This window comes from Buteo buteo, chromosome 2 (assembly GCF_964188355.1).
Source record: "Buteo buteo chromosome 2, bButBut1.hap1.1, whole genome shotgun sequence".
In the NCBI taxonomy this organism is placed as follows: domain Eukaryota; kingdom Metazoa; phylum Chordata; class Aves; order Accipitriformes; family Accipitridae; genus Buteo; species Buteo buteo.
Window position 1 is genome coordinate 15,604,311 of NC_134172.1, and position 13,810 is coordinate 15,618,120.

Here is a 13,810-nt window from a genome sequence, read left to right on the forward strand (position 1 = left end):
GCAAAGCTGCATGTGTTTGCTGAAGCTCTTGAGAGCGTCTGAGCCTGATACAGACTTCAGTCTGGAAATGTGTTTCAGGACCCCGCTCCTTCACAGACAGGATCCTTAATTGCCTCTGTTGGAAGCAACAGGCACTCTGAAGTCTCCTTGAAAAATGGCCAAATGATGACTCTTAGGCTAATTTTTCAGAAATAAATACTTTGCCTGCAGTTATTTCTTGTGACAAAATTTAATTGACATGGTTATTTCAACCAGGACTTTATAAAGAAAAATTATGTGAGGAGTCTTGGGACATGGAGACTCCTCGCTGTCTGAAATGTTGGGATTACTCAAGCTGTATAGAATAACAGTGCTGATTTTTCAGGAATTTCTTCCATAAAAATAGTGCCCAGCTAAGATTTCATGAAAAGCTAATTAAAACCTCTAGTTAGTTATCTCATACTAGTGCTCAGCTGCATGATTCGTTTAGCTTTTGCTTACAGGCCTCAAGGAGGCTGGTGCAAGTTGTTGCTGTATATATATACACACACATATATATGTATGTGTGTGTGTATATATAAATTTTTTTTTTTTTTTTTTTTTTAACTAACTTGAGTCATGCACTTCTTAGCTCCTCACGTGCTCTTCCCTTCAGATGGAGAAGTTTGCATTCTGGTGACTTGAAGACCTCATTCTTTGGCTGTTACCTTGCCTTGCTGCCTTCAAGTGGGGTAATTCCTCACAGTGAAACTCTGTGGGTGTTTTTATGTGCGTGACTAATAGTTGAAAAACTCTGACTGCAACTGAAACAGGCAAAGTCATTATTATAATATTGTTTTTATGTATAGATGGACAAGATACCTAGTAATTAGTAATATTTATTTCTGCACTTGCCAAGCTCATATCCTCTTGATTCTGTGAATCTGGCACGTCTCTACTGATAGCACTTACCAGTTAAATTTCTTTTTTTTAAAGGACCTTGTAGCATTGATTAGGATGGTGCAATATAAACATGCACTGTCCTGTGCTGGTTTATACCCTTGAATTAATCATTTTCACTTGACCTTCACGTTTGATTCTTTTCAAGCATTTCAGTCATTAGTCATTGTTTTTCAGTTTCCCGTCTTATGTTTTACAGCTGACCTTCCTGGTTCTCTTTAGTTTTGGATTGTTAGCTTTGCATTTGATGCTTCCTCCATAGCAAGTGTATCAACTAGATTTGTGTTAGGAGAACCTGATATAGGTCTCATTAATGCAAGGTTCTGAATATATTTCCAGTTAGTGGTATTTTGTATATATATACACTTAAGCATATCTTGTTAAAAAGCATTTAAACAGATGATGTCTAAGCATTTAATTAAATTATTACTGAGGTCTGTAGGATTAGTTATGCTCAAAATTAAACATTAGCCCATATATATATTTTTTTTAAATTGGGACAAAAATATCTAGGATATTGCAAAACTGAACACTTAATATCTCTGTGTTCATTTTCACAAGGAAGTCCTTTACATTCTTGAAGACAAGTTTATTGTGCTATTTACTACCTATCGTCTCTACTTTTGAAAATCAGTTTGCTCTTATCATGGTTCTTTAGATGTAAGGATCATTCCTACAGTGAGAAATGTAATTTTTGTCTTTTTTATGTTGCTTTTATGCCATAATTGTTTGTACAGTGTCATACAAGCTGAACACAGAATGCGAAGCAGCTAAGGACCAAGTTGTCCTCTTGATGGAATTTATTGCTCTGTATAGTCAACTATATTAGTAAACTAAAACCTAATGTGAAGAATATATTTACTCCTACTCCACTGCCTCCATGGAGGAAATGGTCTATCCTATAACAAATACAAAGACCCTTAGAGGCAGCACATGTTCTGAATGGAGTAAGAGCAGTATCTTTGATGGTGTTGGGTGACTTTAATTAGCTTCTTCTGTCCCTATATTTTGTTATTCTCTTGTCACTTACTAAAACAAAATGGATGAGTAAGGGTTAACCAGTTGCTCCCTGGAATAGTTGTTGGTGGTCAATGTTGTTCTCCCTTAAAAAAAGGAGAAAAACATGAAACAAACTACACGGAAAAATTGATATTGCTAAGCTGTTTGTTCCTTTCTGAAGCAGCTTTTCTTAAGCCTTTTCATTGAGAAAGTAAATAATGCATTCTAACTTAGCTGGCATGCAAGTTTGACATTTGTATTACACAATATCACTACACATCAAGTTGCTGATGAAAACTTGGTTAATGCAGTTAATGGTAGTAATGGTATTAAACAAAAAATTAATAAATGCTCATTTGGATAATTTTTTTGTGGAAAACTGTTTTGTGATTGTTCCCTTGAAGTGCAAATTTTGTCCAGGCTTTATTATGGAAAGATAGTTTTCAATGGAAATATATCAATGGTTTTTTATATTTATCTGTCTCTGTATACATGCATACAAATGGGTTGTCTTGTTTTTGTTGTTTTTGAAAAATATTTGGCTACAAGCAACAAGAATCTGTTTTCAACTAGTGGCATCCATTCGAGTCTTAAATCTGAGCATGTTTGGTACTGTTTGAGGAAACTCTTTGAAAAGCTTGAGCAGATGAATAGCCAATATCTCTTTTCCAGAAATAAAGGAGAAATAACTCCTTTTTAACTTGCTTTTAGTCAACTGCATAACCTATTTTCATTTTTTAAAAAATATAGGTTTCTTGTGCATTTAGTGGTTAGAACAATATTTTAAACATGGATTAACAAACTGTTCTGTTTGGATGTCTGTTACTTGTAAAAGTGGCCCTTTGTTTGAAGGCTCTCAAAAAACATATGTCAACTTGACAAGTTTCCAGCTTGATGATAACATACTTGATGACCTCAGTTCAGTTCTTAGTAGGCAGACATTCTCAACAGGGAAAAAAGCCCCAACCATCCTTAACCATGGCTTCTCCTGGCTGACTGAGGCACATACACACTTCAGTGATCCTCATACTTTGGGTGTAATATGAAAGTACTTACTCAGGGATCTCATAGGCCCTTGTTTATCCATGGAAAAAATATTCAGGAAGTTGTTGTGTAATCTCCCATTTTAAAAGTACATGTATGAATATAACTAGCTCCCAGTTGAATTCTCACTGAAATAGTCCCTTGTATTTTGCACGATTTAAAAAAATTAATTCATGTGCAATTATATGTAATTTTTTTCCTACATAGTAATGCTCAGGCTGTTGCTCAGTGAAAAGCTTTGGATCAAAATGTCTGTGTTTGGTGTAACTACATTTCTGAAAAATCAGAGGCTTTCCTTCCCAGGAGAATAACAAGGGTCTGCCATTAACAGCCACTGTTTTTGATGAGCAGCTGGGCAAATAGAGCTAGTTTGAAACAATGTAGGGTATGAACCTAATGTCAATTATTCATAAATTCATTTATCCAAATGTATGAGGTTTTTGGTATCTTGGGATTGGCAACCTGTGAATGTAAAAGCATCAGCATCTTATCATTTCCTTCATCATGGTCCTAATAAATTCAACACTCTAGTTCTCAAAAGTAACTACTGTATTTTGGTGTATGCTTAGAGTAACAGCCTGGGTTTATTTCTCTAAACTAAGGAATGAGTTTCCTTTGCTTAACTTACTGTTTTCAAATATTCAGTCAGCTCTTCACCCTGCGTAATCCATACTTATGCCCACTGAGTGCAGAGATAAAAAACGGAGGAATATGGTTTGGTATTGTCTGGAGTGAAGTTTCATGCTCACCACGGTGTTTGTGTGTGGTGTTAGTATCTGGCCCAGGTCACTGTGAGATCAAGGTGATGTTGGTGCTTACTGCTGGTTAGACATACTTTGAACCTCTTAGAAAGACACACAAGAAGTTGCTATTTGGAGTGGAATACTGTTGGTGAGAATGGGATGGAGATTAATTTCAGAGATCTGTGCTGAAATAGAGTTTGTAAACATTCGTGATCTAGAGTTAACTACATTAAGTAATCAAATTGCTGCTGAAATTCAGTGAGATCAATTGCACTTCATTTGCATCTGCTTTTAGAGACCTACAGAGACTCTATTAATATTATTATGAATTTAGTGCCCACTTGCTTCTGCCATGATGGGATAAAGTCTTTGAACAGCTTATTCACATAATATGAAGGCATATTAGGAGCTTTTCCCAGTGTAGTGGAAAGGAAACGAACTTTTGGTTTTTGTGTTAAACAGATGGTCAATTCTAAATAATACTGTTGTTTTGTTTACTTCCTCTTGGAAAGCACTGTTGAGTTTGAGAGGCATGTGATACACAAAATGTGGGTTTGGAAAGGATGACTGTATTTTGTTTGTAACAAATGTTAACTTGAAACCAATGCAAAAATAAGTCTATTTTGAGCAAATGCATTATGATGTTAAGGTTAAAGGCTAGCTAGGGACTGTAGAGCTGTGATTACAATATCTCGCTACTATTGATTTTTGTTCTGTCACTTACTTTTAGGGACAGTTATGCAAGACCCCAGTTCTATAGCAAAATCGGGGTAGGCTAGTGACAACATGGTGCTGGAATAAAGAATGAGATTCTGATAACCCTGTATCTGTTAATTTTCTCCAAAATGCTCGAGAGCTTTTGAGCTTGATGAAAGTTGCACAGAGATAAACTTCTGTTATCTTTAGATTTCCATTAGCACATAATCAGAATACTCAAAGTAGTGTTGTTTGTTCTAAATTTGGGAGTGTCTCTGCCTCATTTAAGCAAATTTAAAGCTGAATTTACATTTTAATTTTCTTTGACTCTGCAACTAGGAATTTAACCCTAAAACCATGAACAGAGAACAACAACTTTTTGTTGTGCTTCTGAAGTTTGTTTCTGCCATTAACAGATTAAAACCCTGGAGTGAATGAATGAATATCTAGGTCCAGTGCAGCAAATCTGACAGCAAAACCTAAAAATGCCAAAAAATTACTCAAAAATATGATTCTTAATATTTACAATACCATGATTGGTATGCCCTTTTTCCTTTTTCCTCAAAACTTTTCCATCAAATTAAGTTTCAACTGCTGCCGCGATTATCTCTGCCATGGTGTACGGCTTCTATCTTCTTGTTCTGTGACTGCTTTCCATGTATCCCAGGAAAACAGGATGACCTTGAAACAATTTGTTGTTAGTAATAAGTGACTTGGCAAAACACATTTTGAGCATAAGGCATTCTTTTTTTGTAACAGCTTAAAATAACTGCTTGAGCCACTGAGCTTGGGAAAGTATTGATACTGAGAAAGAAACCCTTCGTATAACAATCCATGATTATTTTCTGTGAAAAAACTCAGAAACATCAGTTTAACAATGAGCTCTTGATGTCATCTAGTATTCTGCAGTGTTTTTTATTTTAATTACATTTTTAGAGATTGACAATTTGATATTAAATGAAGTTCTGACAAATTGGTAAAATCAGAATGTCTCTGTTTTAACCACATTTTTTTGCATTAACACTATTGACTCATTAATGGCATGGCCACATGATTTTTAGGTCCATCTTGTTGATGGATTTAATGTAGAAAATCAAAGTTTTTACGTAGTCTTTATTTCCAACTGCTATTTAATGAAGACTTATTTGGAAATAACATACTCCAAATATAAATATTATCTTCTGTCAAATAATGGAATGAAAATGCTTGTAGTATTTCTAATAAACTAAGTTTTAACTTCACAGTGTTTATGGGTGAGACTAAACCCCATGGAAGTGAGGAAATACTGGGCATAATGTATTAATATTGAAATGTGCATTTTCCAATCACTAAGAGATACTAGATGTAACTAAATGTTGTCTCTGATCTGTAGCTCTTAGTTTTTTGTCTCTTTCAGCACTGTTCTCCAAATTATTAATCTCATCATCATTTACTTTTTCTAGCTCTGTGAAGACAGCATTTCCGTTCATGATTTCTTGTTTATTTTTGGGATAAACTGCAATATCCCAATTCCTTTCCTGTGTTACTGAAGTAGTTGTATCAATGCACTAAGAATTCCCAGGTAGGAGAGGAGTGACATTTGTAAATTTTAAATTGGTTTCCGTGGAGATCTGAAGAGCTGCAGGTAAATCTTGAGTTTTGAAAATAGGAGGCCCATGTGTGAATATGATATACTGGGAAAGACTGTGACAGTGCTGTGAAGAAATTCATGCCTCATAAACCTGCCTGTATTCTCAGCAGAAAGACAGACCTGAGCAACAGTGGCTGAGTTAGTACAGTCACAAACTTGCCATGGGAGAAGAGGAAGGGTCTTATGGATATGTAACTGATTGGAAGATGGAAAACAGAGCATGTATTGTTCAATATATTTGCAATCGTTCTGAAAAAAGGGAAGGGGGATTTGAATACTTAAGTGACAAATTCTATTGTGTGTGAAACCAGATGTTGATGGTAAATGCTGGTTATGAAGGGTTGCAGAAGCGTCCTGCGATACAAAGGGAGTAGACAATAACATGGTGGATGAAATATCATTTTTGCAAATGTGATGTGCTTTCAGAGAGAGACTCCTTTAACTGAATGCACAAAATAATGAGTTCTCAGCTAGCTATTACATTTGGGAAAATGATTTTGTAATAGACCTCTGGAAACATCGGCTTCCACTGCAAGGTACAGCTCTGTGAGACATAATAAGATCTAAGAAGGCTTCCAGCAGCTTGCCCTTGTGTCTGCCTGTCCCCCATGTTGTCATCCCCGTCCTGCCGCTTACCTTGTGCAGGCTCCGGCACTCTTTGGACCCCGTCTCATAGCAGATTTATTCACTAAAATGGCAGAAGACTTCTCCTTGGAAAAATAACTGAATATTTCACTGCTATTTCTTGAGCATCATCAATTCACGGAACAATCTGACAAGCTGAGGAGGAAGGGGAGAGGGCTTTGCTGCTGGGAGTGGCTGAGGTTTGAAGAAAGAGTGGGAGCATGAGTGGGCTGAGACCTTCCCTTTCAGTGCAGCAAGGCTGCTGGTGGCCGTGGAGCTGCCGGAATGGTCCCTGTGGCAAAGCAGGGGGTAGAGAAGGGAATGGGTGATGGGATCTTGCTGCTGTATGTGTTGGTGGTGAGCCCTCTACTTCCTCCAGCCACAAACGAAGCAATGAAAAAAACTTTTGTAGAACTAGGAAAAGCACAGGCAAATGCCAACATTGATTGCAGGTGTAGATTAAAGGCTTCTCTACCGGTAGTGTCTAAATGGACCAGGACTCTCAGCCTTGAAAAGAGGATGGAAGAAGCAAACTAAATGACTGTAAAATTGGAAGTGACATTGAGGAATCATTCTTTGACTTTTTCAGTGCAAGATCTGGGTCATCAAATGAAATTGAACTTTTCTTTAGCAAAGTAAATGAAAGGAGATATGTTTTGTGGGTAAAATACTACCTTTTGTTTTCAAAATTGATTTGTTGAGTGCTGCAGATTCTTGTATTTAGGGGAACTGTGAATAAATATGATCCAGACCTTTTTTTGTATCTTTAAAGATTTTGAGGACCTCTGTCCTTTTCAGTTTTCTTTATAATTTACTTTCATTCGGAAATCCTTTCATTAACTCTGATCATTCTTGTTACATTTCATGCACCTGTTTTAAGTCTAATGTGTTTTTTATTGAAGTAAAATGCTCAGGATTGTACCTGGTATTTGATACAAAGTCAGATGCATTTCAATGGATTTTTAAAGTTTATTTGTGCCTTTGTCAGTCTTAATTGCTAATATTTATTTTTGTGCAAACAAGCATGATTAGAATATATTATAAGGGTAGCTATCTGCAAAAACTTTTCAGACTTTCCCTGACCTTAATTTTTATGATATATTAGAATACCTGTGACTTTTATCAAATGCTGCAGATGCTTCAAGAGTTTTGGAGGACATATTTTTTCTTGAGACGTCATGGTTTAAAAGCATGCATAATGCTGAATTGCCTGCTCATTTTTACTCTTCAAAAAGGTGATGCTTGTAAATCATGGGAACTGGTAATTTAAGTAGGGTCTCAATTTGTGAGAACGAGTCTCTTTAATCTAAACTTTGGTGGAAACCACAGAGAGCGTTGAAACGATGATGGTCTCACAGTGTCTAATATTAGTAACGCTGAAGGTCGGTATGTGGCTATGGATGATGACTGCTACAGTATTATAAACCCATCACAATTAAGAGATACTTTGTACTAAAAATATTTAATAATGGTTTTTTTTTATGTCCTGTAGTAGTTGTAGATAATATGAAGCAGTGCTTTCTAATTCTTCACAGGGTAAATCTCCACAGAAATCTGCAGTGAATCTAGAATTAGGCCATTACGGCTAATAAATGCATGATATTCTGATAGCTTTTCATTAATTTTAGCAATATCACTTTGTCCTAGAGGTATATTATTCATCCTACAACAAAGAAAGAAATTGGAAAAAAAGGTTGCTTATGGGAATTCATTAATACTACCCTCTTACTCCTTGATATCGGCAGGTCTTAAAAGAAATGTTGTACCAACTTCACAGATATTTCCTAACAGAGGTGGTGAGACTCATACACTAGAGGACTGACCCATATTAAAGCTTAATTATAGTAATGGATAATCCTGCAAGTATAAATTAATCATAGTTGTTTTTTATGTGAAGTAGCACATGAATAAAATAAGGAAAAGTTTCTGAAAAAGACCCTGGACAATGGCATAAGTTTGTCAAAAGATAGTTTTCTCCTTGTCTTTTAACACAGATTTAAATCTGGCTGTGTTAGGTTTGCAGGCTTATTCCCATATGCACAGCTTTGTGCTTTGGATATGTTTTGCTTAATGGAAATCAATAGCAGCAAGTCTTGGGGCTCTACACCCTTGTAGTGTTCCTTGGCTAATATGTTATGCAAGGGAAACATTCCTACCTAAACACAGTCCTGGTACAAAAGTTGCAATCTCAGCTGTCTGATAAGATTCCCACACTGTCACTAGGATGAGAATTTGTTAGTGTTATCCTCTTATCCATTGATACCAACAGGTCTTAAGAGAGTGCTGTAACTTCATAGTTATTTCCCAGGAAGGATGATTAAGATTCATACATAGGCTTGGGTTTTATTTTCCACTTGGCTCAGTAGATACTCTTTCTGACAAAGACAGAAAAGGGAATATTTGAATTAGTTTAAAGCAGGGCCCCTAATGAATGGGGCAGCTACCTCATGCTAAAGGTTCCTTCAGCAAGTGCCTTGGATCCAAAGATAAGAAAATAACGCCGTCTCTTTTGGGGAGCTTTCGCCAGTCTGACTTTTCAGATACCTTCCTAGCAGTAGCCCAGAAAGGAAGGAGTTAAGAAGATGCTTTGAACCAAAGTCTTCTGCTTCATCCCCACACCCTGTTGGTGTACTTCCACACCCTGTTGGTGTTCAGGGAACTACCTTCCGTTCACCTTTAGCATGCTCAGCAGGATAGTCACTACATTTTTCAGATTAGCATCACTGCTGAAGCCTGTTTGAGTTTATACAGCAAGAAGGAGTTCTGCCAGCTCTTCAGTGACATACAGCATTGCAGGACCATCGGCTTTTTTCATTTGTACAACCTCTTGGAAGAACTGAAGTTGTTCTTAGGTGGGCTCCGTTCCTTGTAGGTTGCTCCACTTCCTATAGGATTGAAGACTGTTCCCTGTAAGCTTGGTGGACACTTGATGGTACTGAGTTTTTGTTTTCTTGGGACGCTGTTGGCTTGAAGGTAACCATACTTTGGTGGATGAAATGGCAGACACACCTAAGAGGAAAATTACAAAGAAGTCGTCGTCTTTTTCATATGATCGCCGGAGAGATTCAGTGAAAGTTAGGAGACAGTCCAAGTCTCTTAGCTTTAAGTCAGCTACGTTGGGTGCTCAAAAAAGGCAGGCACAGAAAAAGCAGGTTTGTATTTGGACATTTCTCAAAAAAAATCCTTGCTTCCTAGATTCTTAAAAAGATTGTAAAACTTTGTGTTAATACGAAGCAAAAAACAAGCTCTGCTGATTTGCAATCTGTGTGTGAGTACATATGTGTATACATACAAGCTTGTGTGCAGGTAAAGCTGGATTTTTTTCCTCTACTATTTCTTAAGAGCTAGCTAAACTTGTGGTGTTAATTTACTGCAGGAAAAGTCTGCATCTTTTCTGCTTTTAATATGTGATTTATGATTTCTGTTTTGTCTCAAGGAGTTGCTTCTATAGCGTAATATGCGCCTGTGAGCTTTTGGTAGTGTGTTGTCTGTTGTGCTGAAAAACATGATGAGTGCTGAAACTTTTGAAGTTGTTATTCAGATTACAACTGTTTCACTGCTCTTCATGATTATTATTACTATTTTTAATGTTGAAATGTACCAGACTGAGAGCTTTAGGGAGTGAAATATTTTACTTATTCCAGAACAGGTAATGCAAGTCAGCAGAAGCACCTGTTCTGGTGGGACCAGTTCTTAGAGTTAGAGGGCAGTTTAATGCCTTGGCAGTGCTGCACTGCCATAGTAAAAGACTTTCATACACAGGTCTTTATCTTTCATAGTTGGGATCTAATTAAATGAAATTTCTCCAAAGAGAAGATGTAGTGTGCGCTGTAGTAAATGGAATCAAAACAAGTGAGTCAGTTTATGAAATGTCTTTGTATACTGATCTCCAATTTAATCTAATATGAAAGGGGCACAGGAGTACAGGTTCACTATCAGCCATCTCTCACTCTGCATTTGTGTGCACAGGGTGCCTTTCTGAAGGGTTTAAAGAAACTTTCCAGGGAATTTTTAATTAGATGTGTAGAACAAAGTATTTTAATACTTTGCAAATAGTGTTTCCACAAATGCTTTAAAATAGACTAGATTTTCATTAGCAGTATAAGTGAATTTCTCACAAGGAAATAGTTTTCAGGCCCTGACCACCACATCTGCTCCTAAATTTTGAGTGCAGTATATCCGTTCAGATTTAAGAGAATTTAAGTTAGTGTCCAGCATAAACTTTGGTGTTAGCTTAAAAACACAACAAATTTGATGTGTGGGGGTTCATATTTGTTTTTATTACTATTTCTGTTGTTCTTGAAAGCTTAAAATGTCTATTTAAATAGCAAAATACTGACTAGTCAAATACTAGGATATTCTAGCTTTAGTGTGTTTCTTTAGTGTTCATTATAGTCATAGCTGAAGCCTCTTTGTTTGAATCAAAGTTCCAGGAATTTTAAATGAGGAGATACTTGAAGAAATCAGGAATGCCTTCAAAAGGGCACCAAGCTCTGGCTATTTTTCCCTCCCTCTATTATAAGATGTTATTTGAGAAGTAAAAATCATAAATCTAAATTTTACAAAGATGTAGAATACCAATTGACATTTGTGAGCATTCGTGTTCATTGGATCTTTTGGTAAAATGGAAAGACTACTCAAATTAATGTAATAATTTCATTTCTAGGTGCAAATCATTGAGTACCCCTGTATTTCAATTTTCCCAGACCTTAAGGTTTTTGAGGCCTCATCTTTTGGATAGCTGCCATGGTTATTGTGTGACCTCTAGTGGTTAATGAAAAATACACTCAATTACTGAATTCAGGCTGATGCTTGAACAAATCCTGAATGTGTATTCTTGTTGGTTTAATTATTTAATCTCTAAATTCTATTTTTACTGAAAAGAAAAAGAAATTCATCTGCTTCAACTTAATCTTTCATGGTGTCACTTCCAGAAAAAGTGTTTTGCTAAAATCATTATTCACATGGATGTGTGTCTGAATTGCAGTACTCACAGATGCAGAATTATAGGACTAGTTGTAAGAAACTTTTACTACTTTGGCTTGGTTACAATACATTAGTGGGTGAAACAGCTGAAATGAAACACTCTAGACAAAGCCCTGTTTCGATCAGCTTGTATATTGGATAGATATGAAGAAGGGCTTTTCTGCCTCAAAAATATTTTTTTTCCCCATCTAAATGCTCCAGTTAACTGTAAAAAAAAAAAAAGTTATTTTTTCCTACAAGCTTGGTCTTATTTCAATCTTTAGATCATTATAATTGAGACAAAACCATCCTTACCTCCTCACTGCTCCCCCCCTACCCTGCAACAGCAACTATTGCTATGCATGTTGGAAATGCTGAACACAAAACACAACTGCTTTTCTTACATTTGAACTTTTAAATACTGAAGAAAATTACAGGTTTGAAGTGATCAGAATCTGATAAGTTTTCAACTAGCTAGACCTAACTCTGCTCAGTACAGTGTAACTTCTGTGATTACGCAGGCTCGTTCCAGGCTTGAGCTACTGAGTGAGCAGTAGTTCAGTTACTGCAGCAGGAGAAATATTACTTAAAAACGCCTTTTTTGTTGCTTGAGTCTCTTTCTCCTTTTTTCTTTCTTTTTTTTAAAAACATTTTTCTAGTGAATGTTTGACATCTGAAAATATTTAAAACTGTGCTTTGGTCTTTGCTGTTTTAGGAGACAATAGTAGACTTTGCTGCTCACAATATATGCGGTTTTACTTGGGTAGTTCCCTGGAGGAACAAGGCTCTGCCTCTGCTTATACAGGCAGGCAAGCCAAAATCAGTTTTCTAAATATTTTGGTAGGTTGATATCAGTCAAAGTCTGCTAAAATCATAATACTCTACAAAATCCTTTTCTGCTTCCTTGACCTTTGTATCGCTGACCTCCCTTTTTTTTGCAGAGTTTGATTTCTTTTTTTCCTTTTTGTGGTAAAATTTCCATTTTGATCTTTTTTTCATAATAAATTAAGATTCTTAAATCACTGGTAAAATATTAATGAGAGTCTGAGAACATTTTAAAAAGGCACTTGTCACAGTTTCTGAATTACAATGATATGCCTATATTTAAGGCAAATTGCTGCACTTATTTTCCTTTTCTGTTTTTTTCATTAGCTTAGCTAATTTATTAGAAATCAAAAATCATAAAATGTTCAAATCCAGCAATTTCAAATATCCTATCTAATGTAAAAATGAACCTCTTCCAATAATCTTCCCATCAAGTTATTTATTACTACAGAACGCTTTTTTATTCTGTTGATTTCCCTAGACCTATCTGTTCTGAGGTAGAAAATCTGATGGTAATTACTTTCACTGGCTGCTGATATTGTCATATTAGTTGATCTGGATGGAAAACCACATTACAGAAATATGTAGGCGGTAACTTCTCAGGTGTTGAATATTACACAACATAATCTATGAAATGTTTGATAAGTTTTAGGAGAAGAAGTTGCCTCTTTTTATGTTTTGAATGAAGAACAAATTCAGTTACATGAAGTAAAACCTATAAATAAGTTTTAAGAAAATTTGAGATCGAGATCCTTATGTGCAAGGGAACATAAAAAAGAGATCCAGTGCTATTTTAGCTGTTTCGTGAGAGCCTCTCAAATCCTATTTCTCTCTGTCATCGCCAGCTGACTGATTACCGTGACATGGGCTGGGGCCTCAGTGGATTAATTAAGATCTGAAACTGTTTTCCTGATAACTACTTATGTTTTGGATACAAGGTTTTGGAACTTGGCAGGGTTTCAGGCTCATACAAGAGTATAAAGAGCTTGCATAGACTGCAGATTTGTCATTCGTTCCCATATATTCCTGTTTTTTTTCCATGGAGTGCTAAAGAATTGAGCTGAATAACTTTTTTTCTTTTCTTTCTTTTCTTTTAAGCTCTGTAATTCTGGAACAGTGTGTGATGCACCGTCCGCTATCCTGGATGCAGAACAATATGTACAAAGAGGGTGGTGTTAGAAAACTCCAAATCCCTGTGTTTAAATATGACTCAGTTAATAGGAGTGCTCCAGATACCTTGTTACGAGCATCTGAGGGCAGGCAAAGGCCTATGAGTTACACTTTCTGCTTTCTTACTAGAACGAAACGCCGGGTGGAAAAACAGCACTGGGAAGGTTGGGGATGTAAGGGAAGGGGGCTGCTCAAA

At 36.3% G+C, this 13,810-nt stretch overlaps 1 protein-coding gene across 13 annotated transcripts in view; it reads left to right on the forward strand.

Annotated features, from left to right (window-relative positions):
* PARD3 (par-3 family cell polarity regulator) overlaps positions 1-13,810 on the forward strand; it is a 462,776-nt gene that overhangs the window by 55,188 nt on the left and 393,778 nt on the right. The window lies entirely within an intron of this gene.